General features: G+C 39.1%; 1 pseudogene; it reads right to left on the reverse strand.

Moving 5' to 3' along the window:
- Positions 1-24,758, reverse strand: part of LOC122698195 — a 34,685-nt pseudogene extending 9,927 nt beyond the window's left edge.
- Between the last annotated feature and the right edge of the window lie 429 nt (positions 24,759-25,187).

Below are 25,187 nucleotides of genomic sequence, written 5' to 3' on the forward strand. Positions count from 1 at the left end.
TCCTTCTAAATATAACTTCTAAATATACATAACTTATACATATACATAAGTTATACATAACTTCTAAATATCTGTAGAATATGCCATCATTTGCACTGATGACAAGTTTTTTAACAATTCCGTTTATAGCATATTTAGGTTGTTTATAACTTTCCAGTTATTATAAATAGCCATGTGGAATTAGAGGATCACAGAACTGGTAAAAGTCCAAAGCTCTTAATATGCATTGCTGAACTACTCCCCATAAGATCTAAATCATCTTACAGCCCCATCAGCAGTGTACAGGTTTTTAAATCACATCATTCACTCCCCAAAGCTCTATCTACCTTCACTTAAACTTCATGATAAAAATGAAAAAATCAGTTATTCCTCTGCTTATTAATATCCACCTGGCTGGTATTTCAAATTCAGTATATACCTACATATACTGTATTTGCTTCTATGGCTTCCTTTAGCTATGGGATCCCTTAGGAATCCTCTTTCCTCTGTTTTTTAGGATTCAGCTCAATATCATTTTCTCCATGAACCTTCCTATGCTCCTAGCCCCAACATCTCCCTTTCCTCTAAACTCTCCTATACCCTCATTTTTGGGAGGGAGATGTGGTTGGCAGAGTAATGCTCTCCCTATGAAGACACTCACAGTCTAATCCCCAGATCCTGGGAGTATGTTATGTTACATGGCAAGGGGGATTTAGGTTGCAGATAAAATTATAGGTTGCTAGTCAGCTGACCTTAAAATAGGGAGAGTATCCTGGATTATCAGGTGGGCCCAGAGTAATCACAAGAGTCTTTAAGGGACTTCCCTGGTGGTCCAGCAGCTCAATTCTGTGCTTCTAATGCAGGGGAGGTGGGTCAGTCCCTGGTCAGGGAAGTAATAACCCACATGATTCACAACTTGGCTGGAAAATTTTTTTTAAAAAGAGTCTTTAAATGTGGAAGAAGGAGGAAGAAAAGTCTGTGTCAGAGCAATGCAATGAGAAAAACATTTTAACATATTGATGGCTTTGAAGCTGAAAGCGGCCCACAAGCCAAGGACTGCAGGCAACCTCTGGAAGGTAGAAAAGACAAGAAAACACATTCTCCCCTTGAGCCTTCACAAAGGAACACAGCTTTGCTGACCCCTTGATTTTAGCCCAATGAGACCCCTTTCAGACTTCAAATCTTTAGAAGAGTAAGATAATAAATTTGTAGGGGATTAAGAGATACAGACTATTATGTATAAAATAAATAAGCTATAGGGATATGTCATACAGCACAGGGAATATAGTCAATAGTTTATAGCAATTATAAGCAGAGTATAACCTTAAAAATTGTAAATCATTATCCTAGACACCTTAAATATATGATATTATAAATCAACTATATTTCAATAAAAAAGAAAATAAATCTGTGTTGTCTTATAACATTAAGTGTATGGCAATTTGTTATAGCAGCAGTAAGAAACGAATACACGAGGCATCATACTGTGATAGAAAGAGCATATTTGTAGTAAATATTACCTGAATTTATATCCCAGATCTGTCACTGACTAACAATGTGATACTGAACATTATTTTCGTTTTGGTTATATTTTTGTACCTCAGTTTTCTTATCTATAAAATATAGGGAAAATGCTTGCATCATAGGGTTGTTGGAAGAAATAAATTACAATTTGTATGTATATAATGCCCAAGATAATGTGTCTGGCACACAATAGCACTCATTAAATCTTTAACAATTAGTCCCTCTATTCCTTCATTATGGCCTTTAACACATTCATTCTTTAATCATTGCTATGTTGGGAACTTGCCTTGTCTTTGCCAATATATTAAGAGTAGTTAATGTATGTTTTTTTAATTTTTTTATACTAGATTCTAAGCATGCAGTGAGCCAGGTGAAGAGAAGGAAGAAAGGAAAAATGAAGGAAGGGAGGAAGGGAAAGAAAGAAAGAGATTTGAACAAATTTATCAATTTTAAGTAGTATTTTCTATTATACCATTCTAAAATATCCTGCCAATATGAATATGAAAGAAAAACATCTTGTCAAATTCTTCCCAAGAGAAGAAAAATTAAAGTATGTTTTGCTGTGTTGTATAATTAATTTTTTGCTTTTTATGAATGTTCACCATCAATCAATGACACATTTTCAAATTGTAAATAGTTCATGATTATCAAAACAAACAGGAAAAATAAGTCACAAATTGATACAAATAATTTTCTCTCTAAGGTGTTAATTGAAAAAAATGAAGCCTCATTGGGATCCAATTAAGAAGAACTCACCAGGAAGCTATAAATGACCCAAGGCATCGTATGGGTTTACAAAAACAGCTCAGAGTGAAAGACTGTTGTTTTTGCTTCCATGTTTGTTCGAAGTATTGTTGTAAAACATCATCTTGGAAAACAGTTATGCATTAACATCAAAGTTTTAAATCATGATTAGAAGCAAAGAAGAGGGGAAATGAAAATAAAAGAGACTAAGAGTTCATTTGCTCTGCTGTCTCCCAAGATCATGCTGAGTGCTTTCCCATGCATCTCATTTAATTAAAAAGATTTGAAGTTTCAGTTCATGGACTCAAAAGTAATCCACTGGGTTGTGAGTGAAGGATATGAGTGCACTGACAACGAACTGGCCTCTCAATGCTGGAGTATAGACTTAAGTTCTCCAAGTTAAAGGAATTCACCTCTTGTTGAATTAATGAAATATTTTTAGCCCAGCAGGATTTGTTTTCTAATTTTCTTTGTTCTGGAATGAATCAAACTCAATTTCTTGAGGTGTAACCTTCTAGTTTAATTTTTAAGGGAAAAAAAGTTTAGAAAATAACATTAGCTCCCACTTTTGAAAACGAAACAGACCAGTCCTGATCAACCCTGAGACATGGTATACTTTGAAAGTGGCAGATGAGGCTCCTCTCTCACCATTGATGTCTCACATACAAAGGGACGAGTTGTCTACCATCATCACCAAGCACCCAGTAAGCATCTAACAGAATGGAGAATTATGCAAACAGAATTTCATAGTCACAGTTCCCTGACCTCCTCATCTTCTTAACTCATGCAAAGCTACCTCTCTTTCTTACTTAGAGAAAATTGTGTTCAGTCAAAATCTTAAGAAGGAACTATCACTTTCTAAAATGTATCACCCTAGGCTTTATTATTATTTTTTGCTTTTGTTGTTAAGCATTCTGCCCAGCCAAGAATTATTTTCTGGAATATGAACTTAATACAACCAACTACAATCTACCTCCATGCCAAAGTCTTTGACTATGTGGATCACAACAAACAGTGGAAAATTAAAAAGAGATGGGAATACCAGACCACCTTAACTGCCTCCTGAGAAACCTGTATGCAGGTCAAGAAGCAACAGTTAGAACTGGGCATGGGAAAACAGACTGGTTTAAAACTGGGAAAGCAGTATGCCAAGGTTATATATTGTTACCCTGCTTATTTGACTTATATGCAGAATATATACTGCAAAATGCTGGACTGGATGAAGCACAAGCTAGAATCAAGATTCCTGGGAGAAATACCAACAACCTCAGATAAGCAGATGATATCACACTAAAGGTAGAAAGCAAAGAGGAACTAAAGTGCCTCTTGATGATGGTGAAAGAAGAGAGTGAAAAGGCTGGCTTAAAACTCAAAATTCATAAAACCAAGATCACGGCTAACTAAGACCATTCAGTATCATAGTAATCCAAGTCTACTCCCCAACCAGTAATGTCGAAGAAGCTGAATTTGAACAGTGCTATGAACACCCACAAGACCTTCTAGAACTAACAACCAAAAAAGATGTCCATTTCATTATAGGGGACTGAAATTCAAAAGTAGGAAGTCAAGAGATACCTGGAATAACAGGCAAATTTGGCCTTGAAGTACAAAATGAAGCATGTCAAAGGCTAAAAGAGTTTTGCCAAGAGAACACACTGGCAATAGAAAACACCCTCATCCAAAAACACAAGAGAAGACTCTACACATGGACATCACCAGATTGATTATATTCCTTGCAGCCAAAGATGGGGAAGTTCTGTGATGGGGGAGCTGACTGTGGCTCAGATCAAGAACTCCTTATCCAAATTCAGACTTAAATTGAAGAAAGCAGGGAAAACCACTAGATCATTGAGGTATGACCTAAATCAAATCCCTTATGATTATGCAGTGGAAGTGACATATAGATTCAAGGGTTTAGATCTGACAGACAGAGTACCTGAAGAACTATGGATGGAGGTTTGCGACATTGTAAGGAGGCAGAGATAAAGACCGTCCCCAAGAAAAAGAAATGCAAAAAGGCAAAATGGTTGTCTGAGGAGGCCTTACAAATAGCTGAGAAAGAAGAGAAGCTAAAGGTAAAGGAGAAAAGAAAAGATATACTCATGTGAATGCAGAGTTCTGAAGAATAGCAAGGAGAGATAAGAAAGACTTCTTCAGTGATCAGTGCAAAGAAATAGAGGAAAACAATAGAATGGGAAAGACTGGAGATCTCTTCAAGAGAGTTAGAGATACCAAGGGAAAATTTCATGCAAAGATGGGCACAATAAAGGACAGAAATGGTATGGACCTAACAGAAGCAGAAGGTATTAAGAAGAGGTGGCAAGGACACACAGAAGAACTATACAAAAAGGATCTTCACAACCCAGATAATCAGACGGTGTGATCAATCACCTAGAGCCAGACATCCTGGAATGCAAAGTCAAGTGGGCCTTAGGAAGCATCATACAAACATAGTTAGTGGAGGTGATGGAATTCCAGTTGAGCTATTTCAAATCATAAAAGATGATGCTCTGAAAGTGCTGCACTCAATATGCCAGCAAATTTGGAAAAGTCAGCAGTGACCCCAGGAATGGAAAAGGTCAGTTTTCATTCCAATCCCAAAGAAAGGCAATGCCAAAGAATGTTCAAACTGCAGCACAATTGCACTCATCTCACACACTAGCAAAGTAATGCTCAAAATCCTCCAAGCGAGGTTTCAAAAGTATGTGAACTGTGAACTTCGAGATGTTCAAGCTGGATTTAGAAAAGGCAGAGGAACCAGATATCAAATTGCCAACATCCTGTGGATCGTCAAAAATGAAGAAAGTTCCAGAAAAACATCTATTTCTGCTTTATTGACTACACCAAAGCCTCTGACTGTGTGGATCACAAAAAACTGTGGGAAATTCTTCAAAAGATGGGAATACCAGACCACTTGACCTGCCTCTTGAGAAATCTGTATGCAGGTCAAGAAACAACAGTTAGTACCAGACATGGAACAGACTGGTTCCAAATCGGGAAAGGAGTATGTCAAAGCTGTATACCGTCACCCTGCTTATTTAACTTATATGCAGAGTACATCATGTGAAATGCCAGGCTGAATGAAGCACAAGCTGGAATCAAGATTGCCAGGAGAAACATCAATAACCTCAGATACACGGGTGACACCACCCTTATGGCAGAAAGCGAAGAAAACTAAAGAGTCTCCTGATGAAAGTGAAAGAGGAGAGAGAAAAAGTTGGCTTAAAACTCAACATTCAGAAAACTGAGATCACGGCAATTGGCTGCATCACTTCATGGCAAACAGATGGGGAAACAATGGAAACAGTGAGAGACTTTATTTTGGGGGGCTCCAAAATCTCTGCAGATGGAGACTGCAGCCATGAAATTAAAAGATGCTTGCTCCTTGGAAGGAAAGCTATGACCAACCTAGACAGCATATTAAAAAGTAGAGACATTACTTTGCCAACAAAAGTCCATCTAGTCAAAGCTATGATTTTTCCAGCAGTCATGTATGGATGTGAAAGTTGGACTATAAAGAATTGATGCTTTTGAACTGTGGTGTTGGAGAAGACTCTTGAGAGTCCCTTGGACTGCAAGGAGATCCAACCAGTCCATCCTAAAGTAAATCAACCTGAATATTCTTTGGAAGGACTGATGTTGAAGCTGAAACTGCAATACTTCGCCCACCTGATGCAAAGAACTGACTCATTGGAAAACACCCTGATGCTGGGAAAGAATGAAGGCAGGAGGAGAAAGGGATGACAGAGGAGGATGAGATGGTTGGAAGGCATCACCAACTCGGTGGACATGAATTTGAGCAAGCTCTGGGAGTTGGTGACGGACAGGGAATCCTGGCATGCTGCAGTCCATGGGGTTGCAAAGAGTTGGACATGACTGAGCAACGGAATTGAACTAAAGATCATGGCATCCAGTCCCATCTCTTCATGACAAATAAATGGGAAAAAAATGGAAATGGTGGCAGACTGCATTTTGTTAAGGTCCAAAATCACTGCAGATGGTGATTGCAGCCATGAAATAAAAGATGCTTGCTCCTTGGAAGAAAAGCTATGAAAAACCTAGACAGTTCATTATGAAGCAGAGACATCTTTTTGCCAACAGAGGTCCATCTAGTCAAATCTATGGTTTTTCCCGCAGTCATGTTTGGATGTGAGAGTTGGACCATAAAGAAGGCTGAATTGATTCTTTCAAACTGTGGTTCTGGAGATAACTCTTGAGAGTACCTTGGACAGCAAGGAGATCAAACCGGTCAATCCTGAAAGAAATCAACCCTGAATATTCTTTGGAAGGACTAATGCTCAAGTCGATGCTCCAATACTTTGTCCACCTGATGCAAGGAGCTGACTGATTGGAAAATACCCTGATGCTGGGAAAGACTGATGGCGGAAGGAGAGGAGATAGAGGACAAGATGGTTGGATGGCATCACTGACTCAGTGGACATGAGTTTGAGGAAACTCTGGGAGATAATAAAAGACAGAGAAGCCAGGCATGCTGTAATTCATGGGGTCACAAAAGTCGGACATGACTAAGTGACTGAACAACAATAACAACCAAGGCCATCTTTTACCTATTTCATAGTTTATCTACCTCAGTACAGAAATAAACAAAATCAATCCAATGACTAGAAATGGTCTTTCAAGAAGAAGAGTTATCATTTATGTCCCCATGATATTATAAAAATGCCAAAGTACAGAGTATAGATTTCAACATTATTAATTCAGCCCAATTGCCCAGTCTTGGCCACCATGCCTTTGGCATCTTCTCTAGCACTCAGAATAATCCAATCTAGTTAGTACTAGTTATTGTCGTTCTAGACAGAGACATGAAGACTTACGGATATTAGGGTACATGCCCACATCCTTGTGAGTCAGTAGTAGTCATGATTTAAACTCAGTTATGATTTAAATTTTTTTCTTTTCCATCATTACTTAGTACATTCTTACACCCCCCTACTCACATATACAGTCCCATAACAAATTCAAAGCTATAACTACTCTCCTCAACTCCATTTCAACTCTTCTCTGCTATGCTTTGTTGTTGTTCAGTCTCTGTGATGGGTCTGACTCTTTGCAAACCCATGAACTGCAGCATTCCCAGCTTCCTTGCCCTTCACTATCTCCTGGAGTTTACTCAAACTCATGTCCATTGAATCAGTGATGCCATCCAGCCATCTCACCCTCTGTCTTCCCCTTCTCCCCTTGCCCTCAATCTTTCCCAGCACCAGAGTCTTTTCCAATGAGTCAGCTCTTTGCATCAGGTGACCAAAGTTTTAGAGCTTCAGCTTCAGCTGTGTTTAACCATTTGTTTTATCTGCAGATAAAATGTGCTGATTACATGATTGAAACACTGACTTGACTTAGAGTTACTTTTAGCAGAATGAGACCAAGTATATCTCCAAAACATTTATCAGGCAGACTGAAAATTTCAAAGCAGATAGACCTAGTAATATAATGTTATTAATTTTTCACATCCTCATTGGAGACAGGTACTAAAGATTCCTTTTTTTGTTTGTTTGTTTCAGTTACTGAAAAATAATAATAATAATAAGATTCAAGTAGTATAACAAAGGAAAAGTGCTATATGTGTGGATTTCCTTAGTGATTTTTACACTGGGTAGAGAAATTACCAGTTGTGTCTGCAGTGGGGAGCAGTATGTCATACTGCTTAAGAACATCATAGATTTTGGAAATTCTGACTCTAGCATTTATTAGCTGTGAGAGTTGGGTGAGTCACATAGTCTCACAAGATCTCAATTCCCTCATCTCTGAAATGTTAATAATAATGGTAGTAATGAGAGTTAATAATAGTAAAACTCATATAGTCATTTGAAGCATGAATGAAATATTATATGTTATAAGCTTAGCACAATGAAGGAGAAATAGGAAGCACTAAATAGTTACATAAAGTATTATTTTATATGTTCTTTCATCTCCAGAATGTGAATAAAAGATCCTAAACTTGGTCTCCTCTCAACTGAATTATTTAATCAGTTGCAGCATTGTTCCCTGATTCCTCCAAGCCATTTTTAAAGTCTTCAAGTTATTCACAGGCAAAGAAAGATCAGCAGCAAAAATTATCAGTAGTGCTAAACATTATCTGTGCTTCCAAAAAATATCAGAGTGTAAAGAACCACAACAGTTACATGCTTTCCTAGAGGTCAACTTCATTTTTACGGGTGCAAGCATGCTAAGTCACTTCAGCCATGTCCAACTCTGTGAGCCCCATGGACTGCAGTCTGCCAGTTTCCTCTGTCCTTGGGATTCTCCGGGCAAGAATACTGGAGTGGGTTGCCATTTCCTTCTCCAGGGGATCTTCCCGACCCAGCTATCAAGCTCATGTCTCTTGGCAGGCAAGTTCTTTACCACTAGTGCCACCTGTGAAGCCCAGAGGTCAACTTCAATCATTTTCATGTAAGGTGAGAAATGGAGAATTTATGGGCTTCCCTGGTGGCTCAGTGGTAAAGAATGCAACTGCCAATGCAGGAGACGCGGATCTGATCTCTGGTCCGAGAAGATCCCCTGCTGAAGGAAATGGCAACCCACTCCAGTATTCTTTCTAGGAGAACCCCATGGACAGAAGAAGCTAGTAGGCTACAGTCCACAGGTTCGCAAAGAGTCAGGCATAACTCAGCAAATGAACAACTATAGCATGTGTTCCCCGGCAAGGACAAAAGAGAAAAATGAATTTTCACTGAGAAGATTTCTCTGGCATGAAATGCAAGAAAATTACATCTGAGATTTTTACTCCAAGACAGGAAATTCCATGATAAAGGAAAATTAAAAAGTGAGGATTTGTTGATTCTTACTATCAAGTCCCTGTTCCACAGTACCAGCCACTGTGACATATGGTATCTCATTTAGACTCCAGTAGTTGTTCCCATTGCTTCATCACCACAAGAAATAAAGGAGAAATTCAAACACTGCAGCACCTACCTTTGTCACATCTACTTTAGTACCTAAAAGCAGACATCTAGGAATAATGAACAATACTGAATTTAGGAGTTCGTGACTTCCAGATTCCAACTCAGTACTTTCCCACACTCAAAATAACATTTTCTTACTGCTACAGTATGAGAAAATTTAGTTCAAACAGCTTGTTCACGAAAGCAGAGGGTGTATAAGCCATGTATGCTGGACTCATGGCTCCGTCACAGTCCTTAAAAAGAAACACACCTACAGCCAAAAGATCTCAGTCCAAGAATGACTTTCCACATTTCCTATGGGAATCCAGAGGAAGTTTCTTTACAAACTCATATTATTTTCTCTAAATCTAGGGAAATTTGGCATGTCATCTGATAGGAACTGGAGGTAAGCTACCTAGCACCACTTTTGTTAAAATGTTTTAATTTCCTGGAGGAGTGAGTTTTATGTCCAAAATTCTAGGAGCTCCACTTCATGGAGTTTCTCTGCTTCATCTAAGAGAGTCAGTCACTAGACCTCCAGAGTAAACACTTTGATGATGCCACAGATCCACAAAACCACCATGCTTGGTGGGACTCTACTAGGATGTACTAATACATTTTGAAGAACACCTACCAACAGACTGAGAAAAAAAGACAGTGAACTTATCTTCATTTATAACACATTAGATCAGTATAAAAGGTATTTCATTAATCAAAATTCCCTGTGCTGTTCCTTTTAAGGTTCTCTGGACCCAGGCTGTCTGCATTTTCATTCTTGAAGTTTCACCTACTAATTTCATATCCAAAGTGTTCTAGATGGTAAGTAATGCATTTTCAAATGATCAATTTGGGAGTGAATCACATTAGCTAAGGGCCTCCCTGCTGGCGCTAGTGGTAAAGAACCCATCTGCCAATGCAGGAGATGAAGGAGACTCCAGTTTGATCCCTGGGTTCAGAATACCCCTGGAAGAGGACACAGCAACCCGCTCCAGTATTCTTGCCTAAAGAATCCCATTAACAGAGGAGCCTGGCAGGTTACGGTTCACAGGGTCACAAAGAGTAGGACATGACTGAAGTAATTTAGCGCACAGAACAGCACACACACACTAGCTAAGTCTTTATTAATCCCAACTAGAAGAACACTCAGAGAAGGCAATGGCACCCCACTCCAGTACTCTTGCCTGGAAAATCCGATGGATGGAGGGGCCTGGTAGGCTGCAGTCCATGGGGTCCCTACGAGTCAGACACGACTGAGTGACTTCACTTTCACTTTTCACTTTCATGCATTGGAGAAGGAAATGGCAACCCACTCCAGTGTTCTTGCCTGGAGAATCCCAGGGAGTGGGGGAGCCTGATGGGCTGCCGTCTATGGGGTCGCACAGAGTCAGACACGACTGAAGCGAATTAGCAACAGCAGCAACAGAAAAACACTATTTGGCCCAGGAAAACGGAAAACAAAAAACATACTTCTGGAAAATAAACAAAAGCTAAAATCAACCATAAGTTTCCTACAATGTTTTCATATATTGATTGCCAAAAAAAAATTATTTTAACCTCATAATCCCAAAGTGAAGGAACAGAGAATGAGAGAGAGAAAAGAGAAAAGAAGACAAGGAGGAAGAGGAATAGGAAGAAGGAGAAGAGAAAGAGGAATAAAATGAGAAGGAGGAGAAGAAAGGAAGGAAAGAAGGATGAGACGGAGGGAGGAAGGAGGAAGGAAGGAAGTTTAAAAGCTGACATTGTGGTCATAAATGTATCCCAATCTCAACTCAATCCAAAACTATGTATACTGTGGTCACTCAATATATATTTAACCAATGAATGAGTAAATAAATGAAAAGTTTTAGATTGTTATCAGCAAATATTAGTAGTAATAGCAGTAGTAGTGTTAATAACAAACACTTTTTTAGTTTATGCATTAGCCAGGCCTTGTTCCAAGCACTTTACATGCATTAACTCAGTTAATCTCAGAGTAACCCTAGGACATTGGGTACCATTTACACCTTCGTTTTATAAACAAGAAAACTGAGGTATGAGGTTTCTAAGTAACTTCCCCAAGACTACATGACTATATGGTTACAGAGTCATAATTCAGACCCAGGCAGTCTAGTTCCATCTAGAAACATCTACTTATGCTTTATTTGCTATGCTATGCTGTGTGGACCACAGCAAAATGTGGAAAATTCTTCAAGAGATGGGGATACCAGACCACCTTAAGTGCCTCCTGAAAAACCTGTATCCAGGTCAAGAAGCAACAGTTAGAACCAGACATGGAACAACAGACTGGCTCCAAATTGGGAAAGGAGTATGTCAGGATGTATATGTCACCTTGCTTTTTTAACTTATATGCAGAGCACATCACGCAAAATGCCAGACTGGATGAAGCACAAGCTGGAATCAAGATTGCCGGGAGGAATTCAATAACCTCAGATACGCAGATGACACTACCCTTATCAAGAGCCTCTTGATGAAAATGGAAGAGGAGAGTGAGAAAGCTGGCTTGAAACTCAACATTCAAAAAATTAAAATCACGGCATCTGGTTCCATCACTTCATGACAAATAGATGGGGAAACAATGGAAACAGTGACAAACTTTATTTCCTTGGGCTCCAAAATCACTGCAGATGGAGAGTGCAGCCATGAAATTAAAAGATGTTTACTCCTTGGAAGAAAAGCTATGACAAATGTAGACAGCATATTAAAAAGGAGAGACATCACTTTACTGACAAAGGTCTGTCTAGTCAAAGCTATGGTTTTTCTAGTAGTCGTGTATGGATGTGAGTGTTCGACCATAAAGAAAGCTGAGCACTGAAGAATTGATGCTTTTGAGCTGCAGTTTTGAAGAAGACTCTTGAGAGTCCCTTGGACTGCAAGGAGATCCAACCAGTCCATCCTAAAGGAAATCAGTCCTGAATATTCTTTGGACAGACTGATGCTGAAACTGAAACTCCGATACTTTGGCCACTGGATGCAAAGAACTGACTCATTGGAAAAGACCCTGATGCTGGGGAAGAACGAAGGCAGGAGAAGAAGGGACAACAGAGGACGAAAGATGGTTGGATGGCATCACCAACTCAATGGACATGAGTTTGAGCAAGCTCCAGGAGTTGGTGATGGACAGGGAAGCCTGGTGTGCTGCAGTCCATGAGGTCGCAAAGAGTCAAATACACGTGAGCGAATAAATTGAACTGAGTCTAGTTCCAGAGGCCTTCCTATAACCCCTATAGTTTCTGAAAACTTAACTACAACTTCGCTTAAATAATGGAGAAAAATATTGGAAGTTCAAGAGCAGAATGATTGCTAAGGGTACTATAATCAGTGATCAATGTTTTTAATTCAAAAGGACCTAAGTTCATTTGATCTATCTGTTCTGCCATACGCATTGTTGGTTTCACCATAAGAAGGTTCCTTTGTGGACACAGGTTGTCCTTGTTTGTATTTGGAAAAAGAGAAGAGGCATAAAACCTGGCTTTCAATACTCATTATAATACTGTCCTCCAGTCCAGGCTAACCAGGCCAACTTAGGACTCATATCCAATTCTAGACCAAAACTGAGAGTGATCTGGCATGGAAAAAATATTTCAAGAGTTAGTCAGTTAGTTCACTACAGTTTGTTGGCTTCAGTTCAGTTCAGTTCAGTCGCTCAGTCATGTGTGACTCTTTGCAACCCCATGGACTGCAGCACGCTAGGACTCCCTGTCCATCACCAACTTCTGGAGTCCACCCAACCCATGTCCACTGAGTTGGTGATGCCATCCAACCATCTCATCCACTGTTGTCCCCTTCTTCTCCTGCCTTCAATCTTTCCCAGCATCAGGGTCTTTTCAAATGAGTCAGCTCTTCTCATCAGGTGGACAAAGTATTGGAGTTGCAGCTTCAACATCAGTCCTTCCAATGAACACCCAGGACTGATCTCCTTTAGGATGGGCTGGTTGGATCTCCTTGCAGTCCAAGGGACTCTCAAGAGTCTTCTCCAACACCACACTTCAAAAGCATAAATTCTTCAGTGCTCAGCTTTCTTTATAGTCCAACTCTAACATCCATACATGACCACTGGAAAAACCATAGCCTTGAATAGATGGACCTTTGTTGGTAAAGTAATGTCTCTGCTTTTTAATATGCTGTCTAGGTTGGTCATAACTTTCCTTCCAAGGAGTGTCTTTTAATTTCATGGCTGCAATCACCATCTGCAGTGATTCTGGAGCCCAGAAAAATAAAGTCAGCCATTGTTTCCACTGTTTCCCCATCTATTTGCCATGAAGTGATGGGACCAGATGCCGTGATCTTAGTTTTCTGAATGTTGAGCTTTAAGCCAACATTTTCAGTCTCCTCTTTCACTTTCATCAAGAGGCTCTTTAGTTCTTCACTTTCTGCCACAAGGGTGGTGTCATCTGCATATCTGAGGTTATTGATATTTCTCCCAGCTTTCTTAATTCCAGCTTGTGCTTCCTCTAGCCCAGCATTTCTCATGATGTACTCTGCATATAAGTTAAATAAGCAGGGTGACAATATACAGCCTTGACGTACTCCTTTTCCTATTTGGAACCAATCTGTTGTTCCATGTCCAATTCTAACTGTTGATTCCCGAACTGCATACAGGTTTCTCAAGTAGCAGGTCAGGTGGTCTGGTATTCCCATCTCCTTCAGAATTTTCCATAGTTTGTTGTGATCCACACAGTCAAAGGCTTTGGCATAGTCAATAAAGCAGAAGTAGATGTTTTTCTGGAACTTTCTTACTTTTTTGATGATCCAGCAGATGTTGGCAATTTGATCTCTGGTTCCTCTGCCTTTTCTAAAACCAGCTTGAACATCTGGAAGTTCACAGTTCATGTATTGTTGAAGCCTGGCTTGGAAAATTTTGAGCATTACTTTACTAGCATGTGAGATGAGTGCAACTGTGCGGTAGTTTGAGCATTCTTTGGCTTAGAAATGGCTGCAGGTGAAGCCTACAGAGAGACCAATTTTTATATTGTTTCTTCTGAATAGTTATAAGCCATAATGATTTCCTCATAAACTTTATGAATTAGAACATCTCTAAGTTAACTTCTAGTTCTGGCAATCTATGACCTTATGAATTATTTCAATGTTATTAACATTTCTCTGAGGAAAACCATTCCTAGGGAAATATTTCTATATACCAGAATTTTTCTGGTAAATCATAATTAATTTACAGCAGTTGCCATATTGGTTGTTTATAAGGGAATAAAGGGGAAACAAGACACTGACTTTGCTGTCTTTTGCTATCTTAGGGGAAGATATTTTTCACCATATCCTATGATCTACCTGTATTTTTCCTCATGTTAAGTGCAGGAATGAACCTTGGGCAGATCTAATGTGTAAGTGCTGAGAGATGCCACATCTGAGAAACTGATCTTTGATTTGGTTGGTCTTACAGAGGACCCTCAGAAAGGTTCTCAGGGTGTGCTTGTACCATGAGCTGGCACACAGGTAGACTGTCTCAATACCATTAGCAAAGTACATGAGAATACACCTGCATTCCAGCAATGGAAAGTGGGAGGTTGTCACCAATGCAAGAACTCTAACTCCATGCAGGTGGTATCAGCAGCTGATCTATTTTCCTATGGAGACTAAGAGACCTGAGATGCCTTCATCTGGGAACATACCTTATTGTCTCCCGCTTTTGTAGCAAGCTTCAGTTTCCTTATCCTTTGCCATTAAAGATACACTATATTCTATAACTATGTCTACAGGCCTCTTACCATCAGTCGCATCACTGTCCCATGGAAACACTCATTCAGTTACACAGGATATTGAGCAACAGCAATTTGAGAACCAATCACTTTCTTTAAAGTCTCTGTCCTTGAAGTATTAGTCTAGAAATGGCTTAAAGATATTTCTGACGTGCCCTATATGGTTCTGCTGGCATCTGAGAACACCCGGAAATGATCAAAGAGCTCTGCTTATATTACACAGCCAATGGACTGGTGTGACTACACCTGCCTTGGCACGTAGAGTAATTCTCTACTCAGGTGAGTTCTTTAGAACCTTGCTGCTCAGAAGAATGGTCCACACAGTAGCAGCATCCACTAAAATCTAGTATCTGGGGTCCTGCCCCAGACCTACCAATTAAGAATCTGAATTTTAACAAGATCCCCAAGTGTTTTGTATACACATTAATGTGTGGGTAGCTAACACTATTTTAGAGGACTGCTTTCTTTGGCTTATAACACTTTTCTCCCTTCCATTCCTTCGTTAAATGGGAAATTCATGTTAAGTCAGTCAAACAACCACTGACAAATACCAGTCTTGGAGACATATCTTCCGAATAATGTAGTGAATGAGACAGCATACATAAATGATATACTCCCACAAGTACATGTGGTATCTCTAAGATTCTAGATATTCTCACCTTATGAATCACAAAAATAATTATTATCTGAATAACCAATGAACAGAATTAAGTCTAAAATGTTCTCTTAAAAAAAAACTATGTGAAACACAAAGTTACCTAATTTAACTAAACAGAACTGTTTAACTCAAGTAAAGAGACTTGGGAAGGCATCATTGCCATTCTCAAATATGTGAGGCCGGTCACAGGAGAAGGCAGTTTCTACAAAAAACAAAAGACAGAAATAGTGTAAAAGGGAAGATGTGGCTAAGAGGCAGATTTCAACTTTGTGTGAGGAAGACATCCTTAATAGAACTATCCATGATATTAATATGAAGCTCTGAAAATTATTATCAAAAGGGCATTGAAAATAAAATCCATTCTTTGACCATGGACTAGATGATATCAGCCCCTCTGTTTCTCTGCCCATCCTTATCCTCACTCATGGCATCCTCTGCCCATCATGCTCGCTCTGTTCTTTCTCTGATACATGTACTTATTCCACGGAAGGGTTTCATACCTGCTGCCACCTCAGTGTGAATGATCATCCCAAGCCATTTCCCTGAGTGGCATCCTTACTCCAGGCAGGTCCCTGCTCAAATGTCCCTTCTAACCCTTCTATCTAGAATGAATCCCCCTCTTTCATCTCTCTCTTTACTAAGCAGTCAGGCTAAGATAACACAAACCTCAAATTCTCAGTTCTTAACAACTAAAGATTTCTCTTGCTCATATGGATGTATGTCCCTGGCTGGCTGCAGAGTAGCTGTGTCTTTGCTCAGATCTGTGGATATGGTCCACCGTCTTGTTCACATGACGGAGGGGGAGAATAGCTAAAACTCATGATCATTGTAAAACTTTCTGCCCCAAGCTAGGGAAATCTGAGTAAGAATGCTCGATTTTATCAATGTCAATGTCTTGGTTGTGTATTATATGATATTTTACAAGATGTTACTATTGGGGGGAAATGATAAAAAGGCCATGGGGTCACTCTGCTTTATTTCTTACAACTGCATATAAACCTCCACCCATCTCAAAATTAAAAGTGTAGTATTTGAAAAGTATCTGACTTATCAGATGTGGCACATATCACATCTAATCACACTCCATTGACCAACACAAATCATATGGACAGACAGAGAAATATACCTACCCATGGGAGGCCAAGCAAACCACATGGCCATGGATGAGATGTACAGCTTACATAACAGTCAGGATCCCATGTGGAAAACAGAAATCACATCAGGTTTTTCACAAAGGATGATTTAACATAGTGAATTATGATGCTAAAATAATTCTTGAAGACTAAGAAACCAGAGAGGGAGCAGCTACCACCCCCAGGTTTGGGTAAAAAGGGAAGAGGTCGATTAGAAGGAGTTAGAAGCTTGAAAGAGGAGAGGCTCTCTCAGAGAAAACAGGACAGTTCCCAAGAATCTGGAAGATATACTACAGTCCTCATTTCCTCATTTGAAATTGATCACAAGATTATATGGGTATTGGAAATACAGTAATAGAATAAGACATCCAGTCCTCATGGAGCTTATAAATTAATCAAGAAGATAGATGATAAAAGGTAACCAAATAAATATATAATTTCAGGTAGTAATGAAAGCTATGAAGGAAAATAAAGGAGAGTTTGGTAAGTTTATGTTACTGTTTTCAAACACTCACTTTACTCTTACTTCCTCCTTTTATTACCCCTTCTCCATTTCTTTGCCCTTAGCCAGCACCACAGGTGGTTGGGGTTCTTTAGTTGGTAGAGTGACCCAGACCCTCCTTCCTAGAGAGGGCCTGATTCTCAGCGGTCTCACTTTTGTTTTGGTTGCTATGGTTTTTCCCTTGACTTTTACTAGAGGACATGGAAACACTAAAAGTGCCCAAGACTTTGGACTCGAGGCTGTTGTTCCCTGCCTCCATCATATAGAAGCAACTCAATTTCCCTTGGTAGTTGGGATCAATTTCCCCAGCCAATAGGATACCCCATTTTTTTCACCAAAATGACCAATCTTACCTTCCAATTCAGCAAAACCAACATATCCCCTTGTGGAAGTCTCCCTTGAGGACCAAGGCCATCAAGACTGCAGACCTCAACATTCTGGAAACAAAAAGTAAAAATTCTGCAAGAAGTTTATCAAAAAAAAAAAAAAAAGATTGAAGAACTATTCCTGCTTCTATCCTTGATTTATGACCCATGCATTTTGCCTTGGGGACAAACAGCACCATATACTCATCACTGATTTTACCCTATGAGATAGAACCCCAGAGTGTTGTCTCCTCACTGAAAAATTAATTTAATTTTCAGTTGGTCATTATACCATTCTAGCAGGTCAGTTGCTTCTGAGTGGTGGAGTAGGTGATATATTTGATGTCGAAGCTATTATCAATCTCACTACTTAGCATCATAGTCCTTACTTCACAGGTGATGGGCCCACATGACTGAGTATATCTAGTCCAGTTATATTTTAGGCTGCTGAAAAATAACCACATGAGGTGTCATTGACCTATAGCACCCAACTGTGAAAAATACTTGGGCAAAATTTCATTTATTGCTTGAGACCACAGGCCCCCAGTTGACTGGCTGGCCTTAGAATTGTTTTGGGTCCCCTAGGAATTAGCCCTCAATTTAAAGATAGTATATGTCAACCCCTTACTTTACAAGTATTTTCCCTTTCTCCAGCATTTCCCTCTTCTCATCTCCTTTCTCATAGTCACTCCAGTAAACTGAAAAATTAAGTGAGTGTTTGAAAATAGTAACAAAAATTTGCCAAACCCTCGTGCCTCTATTTTTCTTCATAGCTCTCATCACTATTTGAAATTATATCATATATTTATTTATTTATTCAGTTACCTTTTATCATCTGTCTTCTTGATTAATCTATAAGCTCAATGAGGACTGGATGTCTTATTTATTATTGTATCCCCAACACTTATAACAGTTTCTGGACCTTAATCAGTTCTTAATAAATACTTGTTAAATGAACAAACATTCCTGGAAGGCCATTTGGAAATGTGTATCAAAAGCTTTAAAAAAATGTATGAAGTCTATGATCTCAAAATTTAACCTCTGGAAATTTATCCTTAAAGATACTTTGTATGAGTAAAATTTAGTATTTAAAGAACTGCTTATTTATAACATAAAATCTGAAAAAAAGAAAGTAAGCATAAAACTAAACATACAACTGGAAATTATTTATTCATTTATTCAACAAATACTTATAAGTGCCCACTAAGTACTAGAACACAGTTAGATGCAAGAGACACTAAAGATAATAAGGCCAATATGGTCTCTCAAGGAGCCCAGAGAGATAGATGTCAAGAGACTATTTTACTTTTAAATTTTGTAATGCAGAAAATAACTGAATGTTAGCTTATAGATACTTCACTAATAATAGTAGTACTAATGAGGATACTTTACATTTGCATAGCACTTCTAACTTTTCAAAGTAATTCTCCAGCCAATATATTTCTTAAATTTAGGTCATATTAAACTGCATTTGAACTTCATTATTAGATATTTTCTGAGAAATGAGTTGAGAGAGTGTAGGCCGTTTTACATTAATTATGGACATATAAGATGAATTAATCAAATTCCACTGTATTTGCTATTAGGGTCAGTTGTATGGGGGAAAAAAAAAGCCACTTTCTGCAGGGTTTGGAATAGGATGCAGCAGAGAGGATTATGCAAAAGCAACAATTCTTTAAATTATTTAAGCTTTAAATAAACTCTAAACTCATTGTCTTTATGAGGTATCATTAACAGTTTAGAAGAATACCACCATTTTGCAAAATCAAGTCCATTAGCAGAAGTAGATTTATTTACTAATCCAAGCCCCTCACTTGCATGGGCTCCACACACCACATGATATTCAATGGCCATATGTTTTTATAAAATAAACCAAAAAAATTATTTCCTCAATCAGCCTAGACTGTCATCTCATTCCATCAAACTTCCCCTCTTTCACATTTTGCTTTTTTTTTGTTGTTGTTAGGTTGTGCAGGAGTGGCCATAAGCATGCCTTCTTACTGGATATGCAGGGACCCAGACAAAATTTTTTTCTGTTGGGCCTCTATGTATATAAACAGTTTTATTAAAATATATTAGAAAAGTCAAGGGCCTATGTGAGATACATTTAGGACAGCTATAACAAGCTCTGGTGAGAGCCAATATATAGATCTACCTCCATAGCTGAAGTTTAAGGGTTGAGAGTGGACTGTCAGCAGCTCAGAGTGCCAGACTCTTCAGACATGAGTGAAAGTCACCTCAAATCAGTCTTTTAGCACTATTTTGGTGGCCCAGTTTCACAAGTTTTCATGAAGGAAACGCTGCACTTATTAATGTGTATAATTCACCCACAAAGACACTCTAAATCTGAGGCTTATAGATCATTAGGGCATCTAATCAACCCCATACATGAGGTAGAAGGTGAGAGAGCATCCCAATAGTTTAAAGGAGGGTCAAGGTCCATACAGATGACCCATATGACCCATGGATACCATCCATTTGACACTGCCAGTCCCAGCCAGTCTTAAGAGAAATTGGGCAATTTGGAGGAAGGAACTCAAAAGTGCAGGGTCCCCTGAGGCGCAGCATCGAGTGTGGCAGCCTGGCTCACTAGAGTCAATAGGTAATACTAGTCATGGCATTTTTAATGTGTAGTTCAAAGGATGTTGACTTACAAGATATATGTAGTTAGGGTTTGTTGAAATATATTTATTTGGTTTGCCATTACTTCCATGTGTATTCAAATTATTCCAGTCATCCCAATGCAGAAACAGCTTTCAGGAATATTCCTAATATCTGCTGTGTTAACTTACCCAGAACATGATACAAAGGTGTAGGGCCAGAGGTCGTGTCATGATATGACACTTGCACCAGAAGAATGTGGACAGTGTGCAGTGGCAAGAAGCAAGGTTCAAAATCAGGGGGCCAGAACTTAGTCTATGAAAAAGTTTTTTCAATCATAATAGCTCATGTATGAAAGGAATATTGATAGAGAATTTTTCCTAAATTTAATGATCTTAATAATTCACATAAAATAGCTAGTTAAAAAAAAGTGTGAGGCCAAAGGAGCTTCTAAACCATTAATACTAAAATTGCTAAAAAAGAGACTGAGTTATCTTTTTATTTTCTATAGAGAAAATATTACATACATTATCACAAAACAAGATGACCAGAGTGTGCAACTAAAAATGTAAGAAAAAGTGCTATAGAGGTATGCTAGCATGTCTACTAATAGACCTATAATGTTGCTGAATTCTGTGACTTCTCTGGGCTTATCTGGTAGCTCACCAGATAAGAATCTGCCTACTACTGCAGGAGACACCAGATATGAGAGTTTGATACCTGGGTGAGGAAGATCCCCCAGAGAAGGAAACAGCAACCTGCTCCAGTTTTCTTGCTTGGAAAACTCCAAGGACAGAGGAGCCCATGGGGTCACAAAGAGTCAGACATGACTAAGCACACATGCATCACACCATGACTTTTATGGCAGTCAACTCTAAAATGTGTAACTCACTGTGATTTCATTTCCCACTCTAAATAAATATTTGCCTCCATATCTAAATTGTGTTCACTTTTGAAAGAAGGTCTTAAAAACTGTATAGCCTTCCAGACTCACAAAACCTAGATCTATCCCTGTTTATAGGGTTACATCTTACAGACTTCAAAATAGCTGACTTGTCAATTGAAATTCGTCTTTGGCTATAAAAAGGGACATGGATTTATGAGTTCCTCTGGGTAAAAGCCATAGTATTTACTCCCCAAAAGGAGTCATTCACACTCAGACTTGAACAAATACATATATTTTTATCAAATGAGACTTTCGCCAGATGTAAATCTGCATTACAAATATCCCTTAACCTCTTCACTCTGACTGTTTAGAGATTGATTCTTATCGTGCTTGTTGAAGTTCCTGTTCCAGAAAATTTATTTAATTCCTAAGCAAGGTTTACATCAATTTCATCTTTGTTTTCTGACTGGTTCATACTTTCCTGAAACTCTCTTGGGAGGAGTTCCTAAAGTCTTGAGGACTGTTTCAGCCAGCTGTGCTGCGCTGGGTTAAGGGCCAAAGTGTGTAAATACGAGGAAGGTTACCAGGTCAGCAGATCCTGGTTGGGTCCTCTGCCTGGGCTTGGTCTGCATCCTCTGTGGGGCAGTTCTACTCTTCATGGCTGGGGAAAGTGACTTCTACAGCCACATATGCTGTATATGACCCAAGACACACCACAGTGGAATTGGAGCACTTCAGTTCAGGGTGGTCACTGTCAATGCAGCAGATGGGAGAGAAGAGAGGGATACCAGTGGAAGATATTAAAAAACTGGAACACTTTAAAGCTAATCTTATATAACCTGACTTTAAAGCAATTTCCATGGGATGAGGCAGGAGCAGCACAAAATACATGTTGGTACAGCCACTATGAAAAGAATGAGTTATGACCAGTAACTTTCTAGATTCAGCTTTCACAAGTAAACATGCTCTTATTCCCTGAATTTGTGTTGGCCAGGGCAATTAAGGTGAAATTTGCTAACCAAAACAAAATCAAAATCTCAGTGGGTACTTGCATGCTCAGTCATGTCCGACTCTAGCAACCCGTGTGACCTAACAAAATAAAACTTTAATTATAACCTATACAAAATTCAGTATGAATGCTTGTGTGACTGTCCTCCAGATGGTGATTCAGGAACCCATGTTGTTATCATCGCATGACTCTGCCTTCTTGTTGCCTTGGTATCACATACGTAGCAGATAGGAGAGTTCAGAAAATGAGGATCAGCAAGACTTTCTGTAAACACCAAGACTAGAGGCAGAGTTTACCACTTCTGCCCACATTGCACTGGCCAGAACCCAATCAGGTAGATTCACTTGGAGGAAAGACAGGGAAATCTCACTTAAGTGAGCATACAGAAAGGAAAGGAGAGAATTCCCTGGTGGTCCAGTGGTTAGGACTCCATGCTTCCACTTCAAGAGGCATGAGACTAAGATCCCACATGCCTCATTACGCGGCCAAAAAACAAAAAGTTTTTTTTAAAAAAATGAAAAGGAAATGAAAAGAAATAGATTTGGTGCCACTGGTAGTGTCAACATAAACCAGCTAAACCTTGAGTTTCAATGTCAGTTTTCCATACACCAAAAAACAAATTTGCATCCAGAGAAAACTGTAAACATTTCCATTTGTTGCTGGCAATCATTTATTTTATGTTTTAAATTAATATAGAAATGCTAGAATCTGATTTGTATGATTCTTGTGTTTAAATAAATTGAACGTCTCTTTTCTCTTACATGGTCCTTGACTGATGTTTGCTACACAGATTGAAGCTGATAATTATTTAAAATTCAGAAACATTGTCACTTTGGTCAATCTGCTATGTATTCCTGGCCTTCTGGTTAGATTATTGATATCCTCTGTCCCCTGTCATGCTTTAATTCAGTCCAATCTCCTTCCGACAAGAGTTTTACAAGGCACTTGCAGTTAATTTGATAAACTAAACTGAGGAGTTAAGTTGGTTAATAATGCTTTCAAATATTATGTTATGATTTGCATTTTAACAGTAATTTTTCAATGCTTTCCTCAAAACATTTTTTTTTTTTTAATTTTGAGGTCAGCCTCCTAAAATGTTGATGTTGATGGGAGGTAAACGGGTAAAATTTTCCTCTCATTTGAAGTTAAGACTTCTTACATGGCTAATCCTATAGCTGTTCTTGGAGACTCAAAATGCACATGAGAATATTATAGGTCCAGAGAAATCCTACAATAAAGACAACAGTTTCCTTTGTTTATTCCAGTTTGCTAAGCATTTTTTACCTCAAGAATTTTCCTTAATTGTTTTTTGGTTCGGGGCTCTTATTGTTTCTTTTTTGTCTTTGTATAACTCATACTCAAATCATAAAATATTTCTAGTGGTGGAAATATAAAGCCTAACAGGGCAATAGTTGAGACGGGGGATTTGCAGGTGGCTTCACAAGCCAGTCTCACTCTGTTGGTGGGGCTGTCGGCTATCACTGGCTTCAGCTCTGTCTCACCCTTTCATGGCCCAGTCTCACACATATTTCTGGAGCTCCTAACTCTCTGTTTTATCCTTCAAAATCAGCATATCCCCAATGACAGATTTAAAAAAAATAAATATGAATTTCAACAATCAGTCCTCTTGTGGGAATTCCAATCTCTCTCCTATTTAAATTAAAGAAAATTCAGTCAGCCTCAGTGTTTTCTTTAGTCTGTTCCACATCAAAAAAAATTTTAATCAAATTTCAAATTTTTCTCACTTTGGGCTTTGCACTTAAAGAGAAAAGAAGAACTTTGTCCTCTTGGAGGGAAGGATTTTAGAAAAAAATAAACCAAATAAATCCAATAAGCCCCATGCCAGCAGTCCCCTACTTGTCCACCATTTACCCTCTGGAGAAAAAAAAATAAACTTTCCATTTGACTCTCCCTTGCTGACAGTCTCTTCTAACTGTATCACAAATTGAACTTTAAAATAAATAAATGAATCAAACCAGCTGCTATAGGATGGGAAACCCAAAAATGTGTGAGTAGGACATTGATGAGAATGAAAACCTCAGCATCAACTGATCCAAAAACATCCAAGTTTTCCTTTTTTTTTGATAGTGGAGTATGATTTATTAAGCTGTGCCTTAGTACAGGTGCTTTTAGGGCACAAGGCCCTGACATTCTGCCAATTTTCCTTGAGCAAGGACACCAGGAAGTTGAGAGCTAAGACGATACGGTACACAACCTCATCATCTGTCGTCGTCAGGTGGCCAACAGTCACTGCCAGACACGGCACCTTCTTCATCTGGAACCTGATGGTGGACTTCACTTCATCAACTTTGGCCCTGATGTTCTCATTGTGGGTCAGCAAGGAAGGGAACTTGCCAGACTTGCTCAGGCCTGGGCCCAGGATTCATGGGATCTGCTTGATCAGAGACTCTGAAGCCAAAAAGGCATCATACTTCTTGGCCAGCTTCTTGACCAGTTCCTTATTCTTCTTGAGTTTCCTCAATACCTCAATACCCATGTGGGGGATAGCCACAGCCTTGACTTCTTCACAATGCTGCTGGCCCCACAGGACACCCATGGAGAATTTGTGGCGGGGAGTAGACTGAAGCCTGACGGTGCCCAAGAAGTGTTTGTCCTTCTGAGGGTCATAGGCCTTCAGGCTGATCTGAAGCGCCACCATCTCCAAACACTGCAGACACTTGTGCTGGTTCCAGGACTTCCCCCATCACTTCATAGCATGTGTCGCAGGAGACTTTGCTGCTCATGGTTCCTCATGCTGTGATAACTGGAAAAGCCAAAAACATCCAAGTTTTTGATGTGGCCCTCATCTTTTCCCTCTGGGGAAAAGGGGATTTTTTTTTAAGCAACAGTGAGAGTGATGGTCATATCAAAATGAAAACTTAAAAAAAAAAAAATGAAAAAAAGTTTCATGTAGATGATTCCCTAAAACCTGACAGTGAAAAAAAACGTAGGATAATCTTGATCAGCTCTCTATTTCCATCCACTACTAAGAATCCACAAAAATCAAGCCATCAGAAGAGCAAAAGACAGCACCCACCTGGTTGCCTGATTTATTAAAATGACCAGAAAGGTCACCTATGTGCTAATTAGAAGTGGTTTCTCACCTGTAGTTATTAATACTTTCCATTGATCAGAACCCCTTCCTCATCCCAACTCCAGAAATTCGGCTTTTG

The sequence above is a fragment of the Cervus elaphus genome, chromosome 8, assembly GCF_910594005.1.
Source record: "Cervus elaphus chromosome 8, mCerEla1.1, whole genome shotgun sequence".
NCBI classification, from domain to species: domain Eukaryota; kingdom Metazoa; phylum Chordata; class Mammalia; order Artiodactyla; family Cervidae; genus Cervus; species Cervus elaphus.